The sequence below is a fragment of the Panthera uncia genome (assembly GCF_023721935.1).
Source record: "Panthera uncia isolate 11264 chromosome A3 unlocalized genomic scaffold, Puncia_PCG_1.0 HiC_scaffold_12, whole genome shotgun sequence".
Taxonomy (NCBI): Eukaryota; Metazoa; Chordata; class Mammalia; order Carnivora; family Felidae; genus Panthera; species Panthera uncia.
Genome location: NW_026057579.1, coordinates 28,582,601 through 28,602,352, shown reverse-complemented (window position 1 = coordinate 28,602,352; position 19,752 = coordinate 28,582,601). Strand labels below are relative to the sequence as shown.

The 19,752-nt window shown below is 38.4% G+C and overlaps 1 protein-coding gene and 1 non-coding gene across 4 annotated transcripts in view; one reads left to right on the top strand and one right to left on the bottom strand.

Moving 5' to 3' along the window:
• NBAS (NBAS subunit of NRZ tethering complex) overlaps positions 1 to 19,752 on the bottom strand; it is a 328,333-nt gene that overhangs the window by 212,615 nt on the left and 95,966 nt on the right. The gene's annotated exons all lie outside the window — the stretch shown is intronic.
• On the top strand, positions 10,171 to 10,276 carry LOC125937827 (U6 spliceosomal RNA). The gene has a single exon (XR_007462517.1). It is a non-coding gene; the product is annotated as a U6 spliceosomal RNA (small nuclear RNA).

Genomic DNA, 19,752 nt, shown 5'->3' with positions numbered 1-19,752 from the left:
GTTCAAGAAAACCCAGAAAACAGTTGTAGGAAGTTGAGTGACTTGCAAAAGTCACACTTTAAATCTCAAGTCCCATCAACACAGAACGTGTACATACACTTGATTTCATCTTGGTCTTTTATTGTTTCCACTTGGCCTAAGACATCTTAAAACCTAACATGTATCATCCCCCACTAAAAAAAGGAAGACCGTGGTAAACTTAAACGACCTCTTTACAAAGTAATGGCTGCTTAATTTTAAGATTCTTTATATGAGAACTCGGCTCATTGTTTTATTCCAAACAATAAACATGCTGGTTTCATCTGAAGGTAACATTTATTTGTCAGCAGGAAAGGAATGAGTATTGCAAGTTCTATTATGTCCGACTATTCTCTCACCAGTGATTTCCCACACTAAATATAAATGTTTTATTTCAAAGAAATTTTATGAAGAATAAACTTACAAAAAGTTCTTTTGTTTGTATTCCATGACTTGGAAACAAAAGGATAAATAGACTGCGTGTTACTACTAATTGCTACCTTTTATGCAATGGTTTTAATATGTGGAGTTAAATTTATTTCTATTATTTAGCACAGAAGAAAATGTTCTGGTAAATAAAGGACAAAAAATAATAATTTGAGCCCACATATATAACTACTACTCTGTGGTTACCATCACTGAACAAATCAAACTGGTCTGAAACTCAATGGGAAACCAATCAAAAAGCTAGTTATCATTCAGAATGCCAAGTTGCAAAAATGCTATCTAAAGGCATCATTCAGAGTTCTCTTCTGGAACAACAGGATTCAGTTTCATTAATAAATGACTTAGAAGATCCAGCAGATTAAAGAGCTATCTTGAAACTTCCCAGTATTCTTGGATGTTAGCAATGTGTGAGAGAGACCACAGTGAAAACACCACCACTCCAGGACTTGGACTCTCCCCCTGTCCCCACCAGCTATACCCCTGGGACCCACCTGTGTACTCTATTTGTTAAATACTGTAATATTATCTGCCCCAAATGAAGACAAAACTAGACAAACATTCTTGAACTGTAATCCATTATAATTAGGAGAATGCTCTCCAAAGTCTAACCTCTGTGACAGAACGCCACCCTGCACAGCTGTGAGGTCTTGATCAAGTTATTCAACCTGCCTGTGCCTCAATTTCCCCATGAGTGAAATAGAATAATAGTATTAGACTCACTTGGGTTTGGGAAGAATCAAATTAGTACATCTAGAGACTTTAGAGTAGTACCTGGTATATAAAAAATGTCCAACCATTAAAAAAAGCATCATTATTCCCAACACCAGCAAGGTTTTCACGGGCAGTGAAGTACAAGATCTATGTAACTGGGTGACGTTTCAAGATCTACCTGATGATGAGTAGTAACACCACATAAATAACATCAATGATTATACTGACAAATACCTAACAAGTGCAATAAAGTCTGCGGACACCGGCCTCCATAGATGGCACCTGGCCAACGCAATGCTCAGTGATAAGAAGTGATGAGCTGATCGATGAGGCAGAAATGAGCAACAATAACCAAAAGGCATCATCTTTCTCCCAAATGCTTAACGCACAGTTTGAAGATAAATTTTTTACCACAGGCAAAGGGTGGCTTGATTATTTCTGAGGAGAACTGGTCTGTAAAATCACTGACACTTAAGGGAAAGCCACAAACTCCAAAGCAAGAAACTGTCAGAAAGGTTAAGAAAGGCTACTCTTGGGGCGCCTGGGTGGCTCGGTCGGTTAAGCGGCCGACTTCGGCTCAGGTCATGATTTCACGGTCCGTGAGTTCGAGCCCAGTGTCGGGCTCTGTGCTGACAGCTCAGAGCCTGGAGCCTGTTTCAGATTCTGTGTGTCTCTCTCTCTGACCCTCCACCGTTCATGCTCTGTCTCTCTCTGTCTCAAAAATAAATAAACGTTAAAAAAAAAAAAAAAAGGCTACTCTTCACAGAGATGTTTGCTGTCAATAAAACAAGGGGCGACAGAAGAGAGAGGTCAGTGATAGGAAAACTATCCCCTACACCACCACCTCCGTCACCTGTCCCTTGGACAGAGGGCCCTGATTTTGAGGAAGAGGCACTCAAGGTCCCCGAACAACGAACACTTATGTTTGCTATAAGGAAAGTTACTAGGAGAAAAAAAGGCATTCTCAAACCCAACTTCAATGGCATATATTTCACTAAGAATAAGCTAAAACAGACAACATTAAAAAAAAAAATCCCCCAAACAAAACATTTATGTAGTAATTTTTACATTCAGCATTTGGTGCTACACACAACCAATATTTATAAATGTTTCTATTTTTTTATTTTTATGATGACTTTCATATTTATATTTATAATATTGCACCTATCGGAAATAAGTGCTCAACCTAAAACTGGTAAGTTATGACTTTCATTTGTAGCATAAACTCAACTATAGTTTCAGCACTGCCAGGATTTCATGCACTAAGGGGAGAACCTATATCACATGTGATGATACTGAAAGATCTGAGGTCTAAGAGCCAACTAAGGATTGATGAGGACGATCCTCATCCCGGGGAGACCCAAAACTACACGTTGTCAACTACCATCAGGGAAGTAACACAAGAGAAATCCAATTTCACTCCCTGTTCTGTTACTTAGACTGACATAAAACCAGTAGAGAGAATAAAAGCAAAACTCTCCTTTCACATTACTTGAAGATAACAAGACCCTGACAAATCTCCTTTGGTCTATTAATTAAACCAGAAAAACCTTCCAGGACAAAGATAGAAGTATATGACATCTGAATTTATCAACTACAAAACTAAAGAAATGTACCAAAATGTTTATGAATTGTATCACCGTATATTACAAGCTCTGACCTTTGTAAGGTTTTGGTGCTAAGAGACTTTGAACAAAAGGATTAGAGAGGAAAAGAATTTTTTTATCTTCCTTTTATTCATATAACCAAACAAAATGGCAAAATAATGCCTGTGCAGATCCCAAGCCACAGGAAGTGTAATTTCCCCACTGACACCCTTCAAGATCGTGCATAGTCCTACCTCTAGACCTACATTGAATGGACATTTCAGACATAATGCTTACTATGTATGAGCACAAATACAAAGTTCTAAGCAATTATACATATTCATGAATACATGAAGTCAACAGTCTCGAGAGACAGACATTATCTTTGCCCTTTTACAGGAGAGAAAACAGTGGCACAGAGATGTTTAGTAAGGTGCAAAGTCACACAACTAACAGTTGCAGCTGGATTTGAACCCAACAGCCTGGTTCCAGAGCCTGCGTTCTCATGCACTAGGATATCCTACCCATCTGACTCCCACCTGTTCCAGCTCAAATCCCCGCCTCTCACGGATGTTCTCGGACCATCCCAGGCCAGATTGCTTTCTTCCTAAATTCTCACTATTAATAACTAGACAATTCATCTGGCATTTACTCCTATTTAACCTTATGATAACATACAGGTGGTACCTTCTCTGATTTTCCTGGAGTACTTCTCTATTATGTTCTTAAGTTCCTAGTATATATTTTGTTTCCCCATTAAAAGTAAATATTCCAGGGGAACCCCGGGTGGCTCAGTCAGTTAAGTGTCCAACTTCAGCTCAGGTCGTGGTCTCACAGTTTCCAAGTTCGTGCCCCACAATGGGCTGTCTGCTGTCAGTGCAGAGCCGGCTTCAGGTCCTCTTTGTCTCCCTCTCTCTCTCTGCCCCTCCCCCACTCACTCACTCTCTCAAAAATAAATTAAAAAAAATTTAATGTAAATATTCCATTCTTGTAAGTACTCCTTCGCATCCATCACAACTCCTAGTAGTAATATAGGCATAGTATTACATGAATAATAATTTATAAACGCATTATTTCATTTCCTCCTCAAACACCCCATAAGCTACATATTACAATTATAAATTTGCAGAAAAGTAAACTACATGGACTCAAAAATCTTCACTGACTTACTGAGTGAATGCATAAATGATTTATCAGTAGGAACGGATCCAGTGATGTTATCTTAATTCTAAAATCGGAGCTCTCAAAAACAAACAACAACAACAACAACAACAAAAACCCTTAAGAACTGGAAAGGTAAGATTTAGTCAAAATACAAAACTTAGTCTGAACCACATGAAAAATTGCTCAATATCACTAATCATCAGGGATATGCAAATCAAAACCACAATGAGATATCACCTTACATGTGTCAGAATGGCTAGACTCAAAAAGACAAGCAATAACAAGTGTTGGCAAGGATGGGGAGAAAAAAGATCCTTCTTCATGCACTGTTGGTGGGAATGCAAATCAGGCGTAGTCAATGTGGATTACACTACGGAGGTTCCTCAAAACTATATGATCTGGTAATTCCATTACTGCAAATTTACACAAAGAAAATGAAAACACTAATTTGAAAGGATATGTGCACCCTTATGCTTACTGCAGCATTATTTACAATAGCTAAGATACAGAAGCAACCCAAGGGTCCATCAATAGATAAACGGATAAAGAAGACTGTACACACACACACACACACACACACACACACACATGAATATTACTCAGCCATTAAAAAAGGTTGAGATCTTGACATTTGTGACAGCACGGATGGGCCTAGAGGGTTTTGTGCTCAGTGAAGTAAGTGAGACGGAGAAAGATAAATGCCATATGATTTCACTTATATGTGGAATCTGAAAAACAAAACAAATGAATACACAAAGGAAAAGTAGAACCAGACCCATAAATACAGAGAATTGATGGCTACCAGAGGGGAGGTGGGTGGGGGATGGGCAAAATGGGTGAAGGGGAGTAGGAGATCCAGACTTCCAGTTGCAGAATGAATCGGTCACGGGAATAAAGGCACAGCACAGGGAATATAGTCCGTGGTATTGTAACAGTGCTGTATGGGGACAGACGATAAGCACACTGCAGTGAGCACAGCATAATGTATAAATGTGTCAAATCACTATGTTGTGAAACTAATTTGACATTGAAACTAATCTGACCCACAGCGTGTGTCAACTATATTTCAACTTAAAAAAGGAAAAAAATTAATCTGACCAATAAATGAGATCTATAAAAGTCAATTAAGACGACATAGCTAGGACTGATTCCTTTACAGCATATACCTCACTGCTACTCAGATTATCTGTACACATGGGTTTCAGGGTAGGGGCACTTTACACCCTCAGTACCTCACTTACAGAAAAATCTCAGCAAAGTGATTCAATCAAGCAATTAGCAATGCTTCACAAGGGAAGCACTGTGTTACTCTAACTCTTGAAAAACTCTTCAAAAAAAAAAAAAAGAAAAATTTACACTTCGAAAGCCAAGTTGTATACAGTGGCAACAGGAAGAAAAAAATGTAGATTGATATTTAAAGACTCATAAAAATTATAAATTCAGCACTTTAACCTGATCTGAATGGATAGAAAAGTAGTCTTGGTCCACGGAATGCATATTTACAATGTTGTCTTTAATTGGGCCAATCAATGCAGTGATCATTAGAAGAGAAAAAAAACTGAAACCTTCTGTGATGTTCCCAGATCAAGCCTCCCTGACTTTCTTCCATAAGACTAAGCTTTGTATGTATTCCCGTTACTGCTGTCATTGCACAGAATTACAGATAGATGGTGCCACTTAGAATGGTTCAATTTATAATTATTTTACTTTACGATGGTGTGAAAGGGATATGCACTTGGTAGAAGCTGTACTTTGGATTTTGAAGTCGGGTCTTTTCCTGGGCTAGGGTCATGCGGTAATGGTCCTCTCTCACGATCCTGGATGGCGGCAGGGAGCCACAGCTCCCAGTCCACCAAGCGATCACGGAGGATAAACCACCAATTTACTTACAACCCTTCTGTAATCATGTGACCATTCTGTTTTTCACTTTCAGTACGGTACTCAATAAATTACATGAGGAGGCTCACCACTTTATTATAAGACAGTCCTGTGTTAGATGATTCTGCTCAATTGGAGGCTAGCATTAAGTGTTATGAACATGCTTAAGGAAGGCTAATGTGAGCTATGATGTTCAGTAGGTTAGGTGTATTAAATGCATTTTTGACTTAGTATTTTCAGCAATGGGTTTATCGAGATATAGCCTCATCATAAGTAAGATATGCACAATTATTTACTTGTGTCTTGCTCCTTCACTAAACTATAAGTTCTTTCCAAGTGTTAGTCATTTTTATATTCTTAGTACAATACTTGGCATTCACTGAAAGCTCACTAAATACTTAATGGATGGATAGATGGACAAACTGAAGGACCAATGGACGAATTTGAATAAATAAGTAAACAAAAACAACCACTGAACTACAGGGGTATTTACAGCTTAAGATCATTATGCTTGCTCTGTGGCTAAAGATTTAAACAATGTACTTTAGTGTTCTTTCAAATGTTTCTGATTTAAGATTTCTGCAATGGACTGTACAAATTCCTATTGTATATCGTGCCCTCAGGAACACTGTAATACTATAAATTGCAGGTGACTCTGGGCCTATGTGTAGGAGTACGCATAAGCACAGAGATGTGAAATGTCCTAAGCTTTAGACAAAGAAGCACAAAGGTGGTTTGCCTTAAGATATTGCTGTACATCTGTCTATCCACAGCCTTTCCATCATGAGTTCTTTGGGTCTAGGCCAAATTACATTGCAGACTGATTTACAGTCGCATCTAAAGAAATGAAAACCCCAGAAATGAAGAGGGAGAGGCTCTCGTGTCAATTGCACAGGCTGTGGTTAGAAGACAATGGTCCAGGTACTGTAGTGCAAGTAATTCTAATACATCTCTACTGCTGATGAAGTTCAAAGTTAAACTAGAGATTGTAGGAAGAGAAAGAAAGCAACGTGTTGGAGAATTCGGAGGAAATGGCATTTCTTTTTTAAGTTTTATTTATTTATTTTATTTTATTATTTTTTTTAACATTTATTTATTTTTGAGACAGAGAGAGAGCATGAACAGGGGAAGGTCAGAGAAAGAGGGAGACACACAGAATCTGAAACAGGCTCCAGGCTCCGAGCTGTCAGCACAGAGCCCGACGCAGGGCTTGAACCCACGGACTGCGAGATCATGACCTGAGCCGAAGTCGGACGCTCAACCGACTGAGCCACCCAGGCGTCCCTTATTTATTTATTTTGAGAGAGCAAGTGAGCAAGTGAGAGCGAGGGAGGCGCAGAGAGAGAGGAGAGGGAGAAAATCCCAAGCATGCTCCGCGTGTTGTCAGCACGGAGCCCAATGCGGGGCTTGAACCCACAAACTGCCAAGACCGTTACCTGAGCCGAAATCAAGAGTTGGTGGCTTAACTGACTGAGCCACCCAGCAGCCCCGGTCTTATATTTTTCAATATAGATTCCTACTCCTTAATAAGCACTCATTCACCCAATCGGAAACAAGAAGTACAGGAAGAGGCAAGGGAGTTGACCCTGGAATAAAAACAGGCTCCATAAAAACAGGCTCCAAGTTATTCACTAACAAAAAATATCAAATAAATAGCCCTATACCTGTATTGCTAGGTCATTTTCTATAATTTTCAGATTAAGGAAACCCATTACAGATTAATTTAACCCATTGTAAATTAAGAAATCCTTTTGGACCAACTTCACAGAGAAGCTAACTTTAGAGCACACACACACAGTGTGACTAAATAAAAGTGCATTATGGGAAAGGACAAAGTATGTTCCATAACAACTGGGATAGGAACTCAACTAGTGAGATGAACAAACCCACATGTCCAGCATCCAATCAAAAATGCCAGATATGTAAAAAAGCAGGAAATTATGGCCTGTAACCAGGACAATTACCAATTTATTTAAAACACCAATATACCATGTGGTAGACATAAAGAATTTTTTAAAAATCCAAATCATACTCCAAGGAATGAAAATTCAGCAGCAGAGATGAAAAACGCACTGATAGCATTAATAGCAGACATTGCAGAAGCAACCTATTTACAAAGACATAGTAATAGAAACTATTCAAAATGAAATGCAGAAAAACACCGAAAAAAAAAAATGAATCGTAAGACAAGATCAAGTGGCCAGCACACATGGAAGTGGTGGCCCAGAAAAGAGGGTGTGTTTTAAGGAGGGGAGGTGGAGTGAGAAACAGTATCTGAAGAAGTACTAAGCACGTAACTCCTAAATTGGGTGTAGATCCAAGAAAACTCAATCAGGAGCAATGAGAATAAACACGATGAAAACCACGTCAAGGAGCATCATAATCAAACAGCTCAAAACGAGTTATGAAGAAAATCTTAAAAGCATCCAAAGAAAGTAAGACCCATGCTGTAAAAATGCACAGTTAAGAATGACAACCGACCTCATGAAGGACAACGGGAGATGACAGTGCAAGGAAACCCTTGAAAGACTAACAGGAGAAAAGTGACAGCCTCGAATCCCACACCCAGCAAAAGCATTTTCCAAAACAAAGGCAAAAGAAAGACTTCCTTGGGCATACAAAAGCCGAGAACGCATCACCGGCAGATTAGCCCTGCAAGAGATGCCAAACAGAGTCTTTCAGACCGAACAAAATTGATACCAGATAGAAATTTGGATCTACTAAAAGCAATGAAGAGCAGCAGAACAGTAAATACATGTGCAAATGTAAAACACATTTTTAATTTTTTATATTTCATTCTTATTTTATTTCTTAATGTTTATCTTTGAGAGAGAGTGAGTGAGCAAGCATGCTAGCAGGGCAGGGGCAGAGAGAGAGGGAGACACAGAATTCCAAGCAAGCTCCAGGCTCTGAGCTGTCAGCACAGAGCCCGACGTGGAGCTCGAGCTCATGAACCTCAATATCATGACCGGAACTGAAGTCAGACGCTTAACCAACTGAGCCACCCAGGCACCCCTTAGTTGTTGTTGTTTTTTTTTTAATTTATCCATTTATTTTGAGAGACAGAGAAAGAGAGAAAGAAAGAGAGAAAGAGGAGGGGGAGGAGCAGAGAGAGAGAGTGACAGAGAATCCCAAGCACGTGCCACATTGGCAGCACACAGCCCAACGTCGGGCTCCAACCCAAGAATCATGAGATCATGACCTGAGCCAAAACCAAGAGTCAAATGCTTAATTGACTGAAGAACCCAGGAGCCCCCATTTTTACTCATTAAAGCAAAAATGATAAAAAAGGTATAGTTCATAACATATATAAAAGTTAAATATATGACAACAGTTATTCAAAAGCCAGCAGGGAGAAAATGGAAAAATACTGTGGTAAGGTTCTCATCTTATACTTGAAGTTCTATTATACTATTTGACAGTAGACTATCATAACTACAGAAGTGTAAACACTACAGCAATCACCAAAAAAGAAAGTATAGCTAATAACCCAATAAGGGAGATTAAATGGAATTCTAAAAAGAACCAGTTCCAAAGAAAGCAGGAGGGGTGCCTGGGTGGCTCAGTCGGTTAAGCGTCAGACTTCAGCTCGGGTCATGATTTCACGGTTCGGGAGTTCGGGCCCCACATCGGAGTCTCTGCTGTCAGCACAGAGCTGGCTGCAGGTCCTCTGCCCCCCTCTCTCTCTGCCCCTTCCACACTGGTTGTCTCTATCACAAAATAAATAAATAAATAAACTTAAAATGGGCAGGAAAAGAGAAAAGGGCAAGCAAAGAAAAAATGGAACAAGTGGTAAACCGATACCAAAGTGTTAGCTTTAAACTGAACCATACTGAACTATGCATTATATATAAACAGCCAAAGCATGACCATCAAAAGGCAGAGATTCCCCGATTAGATAAAACAGCAAGATTCAATTACAGTCGACCCTTGAACAAGGCCGGTTCAAACTACGTGGGCACACTTATATAGATTTTTTCTGATAAATACAATCTAGTCCTATAACTATTTTCTCTGAGGATTTTTAAAATAACATTTTCTCTCCATAGCTTACCCTATTATAAGAATACAGTATATAATATAGACAACATACAACGTGTGTTAATTCATTGTTTTTGTTATTGGTAAGTGCTCCACTCAACAGTAGACTATGAGTAGTTAAGTTTGGAGGGAATCAAAATTTAAATGTGGATTTTTTTTTTTACCATACGGGGTGTCAGTGCCCCTAACACCCACATTGTTCAAGGGTCAACCGTATATTCTGTCCATAAGAAACACACTTTAAATATAAAAGAACCAAAATATCAATGTACATCCAGCATTAGAAAGGTATTCAATCTGAAGGACATCAGAAATCTCATCTCTGGTGCTCGCTTTGTGACACATATACTGCAATTGGGACGATACAGAGAAGATCAGCATGGCCGCTTCACAAGAAGGATGCCCTCGCCTGGGTGGCTCGGTCAGTTAAGCGTCCGACTTCGCTCAGGTCATGATCTCGCGGTCCGTGAGTTCGAGCCCCGCGTCGGGCTCTGTGCTGACCGCTCAGAGCCTGGAGCCTGTTTCAGATTCTGTGTCTCCCTCTCTCTCTGCCCCTCCCCTGTTCATGCTCTGTCTCTCTCTGTCTCAAAAATAAATAAATGTTAAAAACAAATTAAAAAAAAAAAAAAAAAAAAAAGAATGATGCCCAAACTCATGAAGCAGTCTGTTTTTTCCAACAAGATATAAAAAGAAAAAAAAAGAAGAAGAAGAAGAAATCCGATCTCTGTTGAGAGGGGAGAACAGTGCTCACAATCCACTCCGTTTCTTTCACAGATGAAACTAGGCTGTGACATCAGGAGTCAGGACAAGCGGTCCTCTCGGATGAGAGGACTGCAAGATGGTAACAGGAGAGGGGGTAAGAGATGCTGATAACGTCTTTCTTGGTCTCATCCAAATATCCAGCAAATTGTGCACTTACGATTTGTTCGTTTTCCTGTATGTATCATTCAATCAAAAATGAAATTAAAACCTTTAACTGCATTGGAAATAAGGTTCGTTAAGCAACTTCTGGAGTGATCATTTGGAAACTCGGGTACCTGATACCAGGATAAGGGGTCCTGTCCCAGAGGAGCAATCCCAGCATCAGTGTCATCAGGGAGGAATACTCCCTGTTACACACATTCTGTTTATTCATCAGTGCACTAGAAGCTGAAAGATATCCATAACTAACATTCTTATCGACATGTACCCAAAACACCGGTAGGGCTGCTGTCACTGTTACTCCTTTATCCTCTGCTACTACAACCACTGCTGTATGCTGAACGCCAGCGACATGCCAGCAACGGTGACAGACGACAGCTCTCTTCGATGACTTAACCATCACAATACCTCCACAAAGTCCCCATTCCACACCTGAAGAAACTGATGCGCGTCAGTGCCATGTCACGTGATCCCAACATTTACATATATCATGGAGTTTTTCTCCTACAGTCATTACAAATAGTAGCTAAACTTTTAGGATTAAAAATGGAGTACACATGGAGGTCAAAACATTTCTTAAAATAATGCATACACTTTGTGTATGAAATATGAATTTGATTCTTAATAGAATTTTTCTTATTACAAATACAATATTTAAACAGGCTTGCCTATATCAGAAATTGGGAAAGTGTCTCACAGGGTTATTTATATGTTAATTAAATATAGTGTGATAAAGAGATTCACTGCTGTTACAGACAAGTATTTACATATTAATGAAATCTTGACTGGAAAAGACATTGTGTGATCAAGAAGAATTATAGGGACTATTTCCCTAAGGTAATTCAACCATTCAGAAGATGTTATAATCTACTTAAGGATCACATGTACTGAATTATTGGTCAGGAGACTTAAACTTTGGAGGAAAATGAATAATGAAAGAAAAATCTCATCTCCATGAAAAGAGTATCATTACCACTAGCTAATGCTGAATTTAGTAACAGATTTTTAGGAGAATGTATTAGTTTAAAAAAAAAGTGCCCCCTCAAAAAGATCTTAATTTCAAATAAATCAGAAACTTTAACTGTATTAAGCCATATTAAAAACATTGGACAATGTTACATATACATATGTAAAATGATAATGCAATTAAAATTATTTTTAAAATAATTCCCTATTTCAGCATATATTTCAACTAATGCCTTTCAAATTTTCTGCCTGAAGGCAGGAATAGCAATCCCTTCTCTGCTTATCCCATAAACATGCTGTGAGAATTACATGTGAAACGTAAAACTGGTTTGTAAATTAAAAAAAAGAAAAAGAGTCCCATGCTCCAAACAGGAAATGAACAAATCAGTACACCTTTATTTCTTTAGTACTTCTCAGAGTACCAAATACACAAGTATCAACACACTATCCAAGGCCCATACAAATTCCTCTGAAATAAGATTCACTTCTACCTTCTTAATCAAGGAAATTGTCCTAAATCCACTTTGTGGTTTTAAATAATCAGAAAGACAAAAACTAATGGAGTCAAGATCTAACGTGCCCACAGTGCCAGGAGACATGCAAACCAATTGCCCCACTTCCAGCCCCAGACCCTATTCCCAGACAGTTGAGGTGACGAGCCTTTCCTTTCTGATCCAAACGCCAAGTTATCCTTGGATCCAGAAAGTGCCAACATATCCAACATTTGTAGAGGACTCTATATTCTTCTGTACTGACAGTCACCACAGAAGACCAGATACTTATTCTAAGCCTAAATACAACCCAATGTATTGTTCTTTGTTCACAGCAGTTCAGAAATAAACTGTACATATGGGAATTGAATTCTGATTAGGTAACTAATCAACTTTTCAATGTGAAAGGGAAAAGAAACACTTTTATTTTTCTCTTGAGAATCAAACAAATGAATGCCATGCCCCAATTTTTTCCATAATTATTTCATCATCCAGGCTACAGTTTAGATAATATTTCCATTACAACAACAAAAATATGGTGGGAATGACCAATAGAATGACCAACAGAAACCACTTTTTAAAAATTTCAGAGGAGAAAAAATAAACCTTTATGAACAAGAGCAAGCTACATAAAAACATAAAAAGAGATTCCTGATTGTTTTACTGGAAATCCTCTGCATTAATTCATTTCAACTAACAAATTAATTGGCAACATCTTTTGTACCCTGTGACTAAACAGTATAACACAGGTAAAGACTCAGGTAAAGACTGGGTAGGTAAAACAACTTCATGTTAAATATTCAGATGACTCTTTCCTCTTTGAACTTCCCAATATCAAAATCACACTCAACTTTCAAGATCTAGAGAAAACCTTCCCTCTTCCAAGAAGGCTTTCCTTCCAATAATAAGAGAATATTATGAGCAATTATATGCCAATAAGTTGGGCAATCTGGAAGAAATGGACAAAGTCCTAGAAACATGTAAACTACCAAAACTGAAACAGGAAGAAACAGAAAATTTGAACAGATGGATAACCAGTAAAGCAATTGAATGAGGAATCAAAAATCTCCCAAAAAACAAGAATCCAGGGCTGGATGGCTTTCCAGGGGAATTCTACCAAACATTTAAAGAAGAGTTAACACCTACTCTTTTGAAGATATTCCAAAAAATAGAAATGGAAGGAAAACGTCCAAACTCGTTCTACAAGGCCAGCATTACAGCATTACCTTGATTGCAAAACCCAAGACCCCACTAAAAATGAGATCTATAGACCAACTTCCCTGATGAACACGGATGCAAAAATTCTCAGCAACATACTAGCCAACCAGATTCAACAACACATTAAAAGAATTATTCACTACAATCAAGTGGGATTTATACCTGGCAGGGCTGGTTCAATATCCGCAAAAAAATGTGACACATCACATCAATAAAAGAAAGCATAAGAACCACATGATCCTCTCAATAGATGCAGAGAAAGCATTTGACAAAACATGGCATCCTTTCTTGATAAAAACCCTCAAGAAAATAGAAATAGAAGGATCATACCTCAAGATCATAAAAGCCATATATGAAAAACCCACCGCTAACATGACAGGGATGTCCACTCTCAACAATGTTATTCAACATAGTGTTGGAAGTCTTAGCCTCACCAATCAGACAACACCAAGCAACAAAAAGCATCCAAATCAGCAAAGCAGAAGTCAAACTTTTACTCTTCACAGATGACATAATAATCCACGGGGAAAACTCAAAAGACTCCACCAAAAACTGTTCGAACTGATCCATGAATTCAGCAAAGTTGTAGGACATAAAATCAATGTACAGATATTGGTTGCGTTTCTATACACCAATAATGAAGTGGCCGAAAGAGAAATCAAGGAATCAATCCCATTTACAATTGCACCAAAAACCATTAAATACCTAGGAATAAACCTAACCAAAGAGGTGAAAAATCTATATGCTGAAAACTATAGAAAACTTATGAAAGAAACTGAAGACGACACAAAAAAAATGGAAAAATACCCCATGCTCATGGATTGGAAGAACAAATGTTATTAAAATGTCGATACTACCCAAAGCAATCTACATATTCAATGCAATCCCTATCAAAATAACACCAACATTCTTCACAGAGCTAGAACAAACAATCCTAAAATTTGTATGGAACCAAAAAAGATCCCAAATAGCCAAAGCAATCCTGAAAAAGAAAACCAAAGCCGGAGGCATCCCAGTTCTGGACTTCAAGATGTATTACAAAGCTGTAATTATGAAGACAGTTTTATGTGAAGACACAAAAACAGACAGATCAATGGAAAAGAACAGAGAACCCAGAAATGGACCCACAAACCTCTGGCCATCTAATCTTTGACAAAGCAGGAAAGAATATCCAGTGGAATAAAGACAGTCTCTTCAGCAAATGATGCTGGGAAAACTGGACAGAAATATGCAGAAAAATGAACCTGGACCACTTTCTTACACCATACACAAAAATAAACTCAAAATGGATGAAAGTCCTAAACTTAAGACAGGAAGCCATCAAAATCCTAAAGGAGAAAACAGGCAAAAACTTCTTTGACCTTAGCCGCAGCAACATCTTACTCAACATGTCTCCGGAGGCCAGGGAAACAAAAGCAGAAATGAACTATTAGGACCTCATCAAGATAAAAAGCTTCTGCACAACAAGGGAAACAAAAACAAAATTGAACTATTAGGACTTCATCAAAATAAAAAGCTTCTGCACAGCAAAGGACACAATCAGCAAAACTAAAAGGGAACCAACAGAATGGGAGAAGATATTTGCAAATGACATATCAGATAAAGGGTTAGTATCCAAAATCTATAAAGAACTTACCAAACTCAACACCCAAAATACAAATAATCCAGTGAAGAAATGGGCAAAAGACATGAAGAGACACTTTTCCAAAGAAGACATCCAGATGGTTAAGAGACACATGAGAAAATGTTCAACATCATTCATCATCAGGAAAATACAAATCAAAACCACAATGAGATACCACCTCACACCAGTCAGAATGGCTAAAATTAGCCACTCAGGCAATGACAGATGTCGGCGAGGATATGGAGAAAGAGGAATCCTTTTGCACTGCTGGTGGGAATGCAAACTAGTGCAGCCACTCTGGAAAACAGTATGGAGGTTCCTCAAGTAATTAAAAACAGAACTACCCTATGACCCAGCAATTGCACTACGAGATATTTATCCAAAGACTACAGGTGTGCTGTTTTGAAGGGGCACATGCACCCCAATGTGCATAGCAGCGCTATCGATGACAGCCGAAGTATGGAAAGAGCCCAAATGTCCACTGACAGATCAATGGACAAAGAAGATGTGGTATATACATACACATATGAAATCTTGCCATTTGCAACAACGTGGATGGAACTAGAGCGTATCATGGTCACTATCAAATTGGTCAGAGAAAGACAAGTATCATATGACTTCACTCATACGTGGAATTTAAGATACAAAACAGATGAACGTAAGGGAAGGGAAGCAAAAATAATATAAAAGCAAGAATGGGGACAAACCATAAGAGACTCTTAAATACTGAGAACAAACTGAGGGTTGCTAGAGGGGGTATCGGCGGTGGGTGGGCTAAATGGGCAAGGGGCATTAAGGAGGACACTTCTTGAGATGAGCACTGGGCATTATATGTAAAGGATGAATCACTGGATTCTACTCCTGAAATCATTATTGCACTATATGCTAACTAACTTGGATGTATATTAAAAATAAATATTTTTAAATATTAATTAATTAATTTAAAAAAGTAAACTTCTGCCTAATCTTTCAGTTGTGAAGAATGGAAATAATGTCATCTGATCTCTTTAAGGACAAATTACTAATCATTTAAGTTATAAGGCAAATCAATTTGACCTAAATCAAATCTGTCCTACTTGGAATTTTAATAAAATGCATATTGATGTTTTGCTATTTTAGGACCTAATTTTTATGTTATTGTAATTACAGAAAAAGGCTCCATGTGTGGCTATTCAAACACAAGTGTTAGAAGATATATTAGATACATCTTAGATATATTCCAAGTTCCCTTCAGTTTGCACACCCTATTTATCACCAAGAGATGGAGAAGAGGCTCTCCACAGCAAGTCCAGCAATAATGGTAATGTAACCTTGCATCTCAAACTAGAGTTAGTTCGTCCTCATCCTAGTCTTTGTTTGAGAAGTACTTTCGCAGCATAAACAGAAACATGACCCAGAGATGGCAAGCCACTCTAAGCCCTATTTAATTGTAATATTAATTTCACTGAAAGTATAGGAGTATGCCTTGAGGATATTATGCTAAGTGAAATAAAAGAATCATAAAAAGACAAGTACTGCATGACTCCACTTTTATGAGGCACCCAAGAGTAAGCAACTTCACACAGACACTGAGCAGAATGCTGGTGGTCAGGGGCTGGGTTGGGCAGAAAATGAGAGTTGTTTAACGGGTGCAGAGTTTCATGAGGGTAAAAAGAGTTCTGGAAATTGGTTGAACAAGGTGAACAGACCTACTATGGAAATGTATGCTGAAAAATGGTTAAAATGGTAAATCTGATGTTGTATGTTTTTTTACAATTAAAAATTTTTTCTTGAAAAATAAAGCAAAAGCCTTATAATGGTCAAATGGTCTTAAAAGTCCCTGCACTTAACAAAGCCAAAAATATGCAAAGCTCAAAATACGATTTACAAATGCAAGACAGATCTAGTCATTCTGAATCGGACTAATGAAGAACACAATCGGTCTATCATCATGCTGCGTTACCAAGTGGGGCAGAGAGCATCAGAAAGGGATTCAGGCCTAGGAAAAGGAGGAATGATTCAGGGTTCGCAAGGGAATAAAATGTCAGGGACAAACACGAGTTAAAGTACGCGCGGCACAAAAAGATCCCAGGTCTGCAGGTCACAGGAAGAATGCTTCTGCCCATTAGGTGCTCGTACAACTTATGCTGTTTTTGCAAAGTGGCTCCAAAGGAATGCAGGCGAAAGTGGTTTCCAATTTCTATGCTCTAGAAAAAGAGCAGTTTCTAAATAGCCAGGTATATACTGACATGGGATGCGGCTGACCTCCTAGATGATCTAAATAGCTGATCACTTCACATCTTTTAGCCAGCCCCTTTGGATGTTAGCCTTAATGGTACGTCACATAAATTACTGTGGAACTAAAGGCAGACAATGATTAGAAGTCAACAAATAATTCTTACAATCACAAATTCAGAAAAGAAATTAGAAACGTCAACACATTTTTTATGGTTCACACAAGTACAATCTATCCACATGTTATAGCACACTTTCGCGGTCCAACCTCCAATCGCCAAATAATTAACAAAACTCAGATAATTATAAGCAAACTAACTGCCAAGTTACCACAGTAACAGCTCGTCTAGGAGACAAATGTAGTGTGCCGGATAACTGGATAGTCTACTTCCATCAACAGAGTTTTACCACTTACAATTATAAAATAGTTTAAATACAGTAGTATCCCCAAATACACTAAATAATGGAATCTTTCCTTCCTGATTCTGGAAATAACCCAGGAATATAAATATGAATATCAATTTTCATTATCTAGCAAATACATGTGTCAAAGAATTTCCTGACTGACAGATATTGAACGAAGTTTATTTCCACATATTAAAAGCAAATGAAATCTTAATGCAACGTGGTATCCTGGATTGGATTCGAAAACAGAAAAAGCGTATTAGTAGAAAAACTAATTATAGCCAAATAAATCTGTCATTTAGTTAGCAGTATTGTGCAGTCGGTTCTGCTATCCTGTTTTGAAGATGCAAATTTGTTCCAGTGATAGATATGAGGGAACACCTTGGGCATAACACAAGTTTTGCATTTGCCGATGCCAAATTTCATCCCCAAGAAACACTAGGTGCACACAGAAAACCGAACCCAGCCATGTCAGGCTACGCGTGCAGAGACGCCCGGACAGTCACCAGCAACCTCGGATCACACACTACGTTAGGAAGCCCCCGTCCACATCTGGCGACACCACTTGCCACCAGACTTCCAACCACCCTCTTCCTCCACTTCCCAGTGACGCAGGACCTGCAACTCTCCCGACACCCACTTCCACGTGCAAAGTCCTGCTGAGGTCTTTTTCAACATAAGCGCCGTATTTTAGTATTTGTGTGCCTATTAACCCTTTAACACATGTAAACAGTGTTAGTTAGGACTTCCATTTAGGTTCCTTTTTTTCTCCGAACAAAGTGTTTGAGTCCTGGACCGCTAATCCCACTGTTCCCATGAGCCCTGTGGTTTTCACTGCAGGATCCCACACAGTCAGTGATTTTAGGAATGTATAGGTCATGTTATAGCAGAACTGACTATTCCAGTGATAAGTTCTCAGTTTTGACAAATGTGCTATGATTATATAGGAGAAAAGGGAAGCTAAGTGAAGGGTATCCAGAACTCCCTGTATTTTCAACTTTTCTGGAATTATAAAAATATGCCAATAAGTTTAAAACAGGAAGCACGTGAAGTATACAAGGCCAAGGTGCTAATATAGGATTCTACCCTGACAATAGTTGCTAACACTTAAGTAGCATTTATTTGGTGCCAAGCAATGCATTAGCTCATTAAACATTCTCACAACGCTGAGGACAATTCACGTCCATTTTACAGGTGAGAAGACCAAAGTGCATTTAAGAAAGTTATCCAAAGACATGAACTAGGCACTCGGGCTCTAATAGCAAAGCTCCTACCCCTCTTCTGCTACGCTACTTCAACAGACAACCGTTCAAAATACCACTTTTTAAACTAGGTTACTTCCACCATTCTGGAAAAGATTCTACACTAGGGAAAGAGGCATAAAATGAAAAATCTAAATAATCTTTCTAAAACATGCCACAAGTATCAAAAATCCCCAAAATAAACAAGAATTTCTTTTATAAAAATCTCTATTAACACATATTGTGGGAGCTAATGAAGACAGTAAGAAATGTCACCTTTGTACTTTCATACAGTCAAGTACACTATAAAGTGGAAACATTTTATAGCAATAGACAGCTATAGGATAGACAGCTAATAAAAGGATGTGGCACCTATGATGGAAAACGTAGTTTCAAAGTTTAACAAAACCTGGTCGCATTTCATCATCGTCAAACACACATGACAATTTAAGAATGACAATATAAAACACAAGAATACCACACGCCACAGAAGTTTCCCAGCAATCATAATCATCAAATTTGGTTAGATCAAAACTGGTTAACCAAACTTTGGTTAAATGTCAAAGCAAAAGTTCTGCCTACTGGATCTCAACACAGGGTAGGTAACAGGTCAATTTGCTGGCATAACCTACTATCACTTTCCAAAATATTACACAGCTTGAACTCTAAAATGCAAAACGCTACCTACCCTCCCATGTACATTCTACACAGGAGAACAAGACACGAGGTCCTTCCCTTACGGATTTGATATTCAAATATTCATTCATTCATTCAACAAGTATTTACTGAGTACCTACAATGTGCCAGGCAATCTTCTAAGTGCAGGG